The 2,013-nt window shown below is 39.8% G+C and overlaps 1 pseudogene; it reads right to left on the bottom strand.

Moving 5' to 3' along the window:
• Positions 1 to 1,662: 1,662 nt before the first annotated feature.
• LOC130460331 (uncharacterized) lies at positions 1,663 to 1,763 on the bottom strand (annotated as a pseudogene).
• Positions 1,764 to 2,013: the final 250 nt, after the last annotated feature.

Raw genomic sequence — 2,013 nt, forward strand, 5'->3', positions numbered from 1 at the left:
TATGGATTTCATTGTCAATCATGTTGTTCAATATTTATGAATGTATTTGTATGCTATTGTACGGGATGTCTAGCATACTTTGAGCCAATTATTCGTACTTCGTTGTACTATTTATTTTACCACATGTGAAGGGTTAGCTCACGTAAGCCACCGCACATGTAGGGTTCAGTTGGGAATATTATGTATGAAATGAATTAGGATTTGTCGTGCAAGGGAACAACCCTCATGTTAATGTGAATGATGTGGAGGCTCACCTTGGTGAGGAGGAACATGGTAGTAATATCACAAGTGTCTTGCCTTGTTGATCATAAGTCCTAAAGCATTTAAAATAAGATTGTTTTTGTTGTTGTTTATTAATTGTATGTGTGCATGTTGGTGAGTCTTGAGTGCGCCTTTTCTAAAATATTAATAAACGTAAAGTGCAACCAGAACAAGCTTCAAAACTCTTGGAACGTATATACATTGAGTATGAACAATGGGGGGAGTCTTGCCGGAAAGCTCGTACTCCTACTAATGATACAAGACGTTGTTTCATTTATATAATGCGCACGAATTCCGTCGGTATGGCCCGACACTCGGTATGGCCCGATTCTATTTTTTAATATTTGGTGTATGGTTGGCTCCCATCACCTTTTCCCTTTGTGGATTATTATTTTGGCCCGTTCGAAGCTTATTCTAATTAAATTGTGAGTCAAGAGTCGAGTCCTGTATTCATGATTGGTTGTTAATCATTATATGGCTTTTGCATGTTGATTAGTACTTAGTGAGTGATGCATGTTTTAGTTTCATTTCACCCTATTCTTGTAAGTACTCAACTTTTGCTGACTACGTGCTTTGTGTGTTTTGGTCATGGCCTTTGCCTTAATGACCCTATGATGATCTATCATTTGCACTTGCATTGATGGGGAGTAGAATAAAATAGCAGGTTGGTAGATCGAAATCATGTGGCTTGGGATGATCGAGAGAGTTGCATGTTTTTAAATTTCGAACTATTTAACTTTATTTTAATTATGTTTGAAATGTTTGAATTATTTTTACTTTGGGTTTTGGGCCAGTATGGTTCCAAATTGTAGGAGGCCTCAATATTTCATTAATTATGTTTTTAAAAGTTTGTTGACATTTAATTCCGCTGCGTAATTCTAGTAATAGCCTTAACCGTTATCACGGTGGCGGTAATACTTTAGTAATTCCTTTATTTTAAGTTGGAAAATGGTTTTATAAAAGCAAGGAATTATTAGGGTGTTACAGTGAGGAACAACAAGAGAGTGAGCAAGTGTTTGATAACATGGCGCTCCCGGTTAAGAACTTGGGAATACCGGGGGCATTCGAAGGTACATGTGGTATTCAAGCCCAACAACGGGTGCCAACAACTTTGAGATCAAGCCCGCCTTAATCAATTTGGTGCAAAGCCACCCCTTTTGTGGGAAGAGTAATGAATCACCTCACGAACATTTCAAACAGTTCGAGCACTATTGTGACACAATCAAGCACAATGGTGTCACATCGGATTATGTGAGGTTGACATTGTTTCGGTTCTCTCTACTTGGGCGAGCAAGTGATTGGCTTGACAAGGAGGTTAAGCCCAACTCACTTCGCACTTGGACCAAAGTGACAAGTGCATTCTTAAACAAGTTCTACTCGCATGGGAAGACGACGGAGTGTCGCCACAAGATCCAATCCTTTGAGCAAAAGCGAGATGAGTCACTCTTCGAAGCTTGGGATCGTTTCAAGGAGTACCAAAGGGAATGCCCACACCATGGGATTCCTAAATGGTTATTGCTCCAAACATTTTACTTGGGGTTGAGTCCAAGTTCGAAGACAAGTCTTGATGCGGGCGCGGGAGGCCCCATTATGAATAAAACTGAGGATCAAATAGAGGAAATCATTGAGGATGTAGTTTAAAACTACCAATCTTGGCATGTAGGCACAAGGAATTATGATGGGAAAGGTAGAAGTGAAGATGGTAAGGGTTCGGTGTACGCCATAGAGCAAGCACAGATGATAGAGAAGCTT

The sequence above is a fragment of the Spinacia oleracea genome, chromosome 4 (assembly GCF_020520425.1).
Source record: "Spinacia oleracea cultivar Varoflay chromosome 4, BTI_SOV_V1, whole genome shotgun sequence".
NCBI classification, from domain to species: Eukaryota; Viridiplantae; Streptophyta; class Magnoliopsida; order Caryophyllales; family Amaranthaceae; genus Spinacia; species Spinacia oleracea.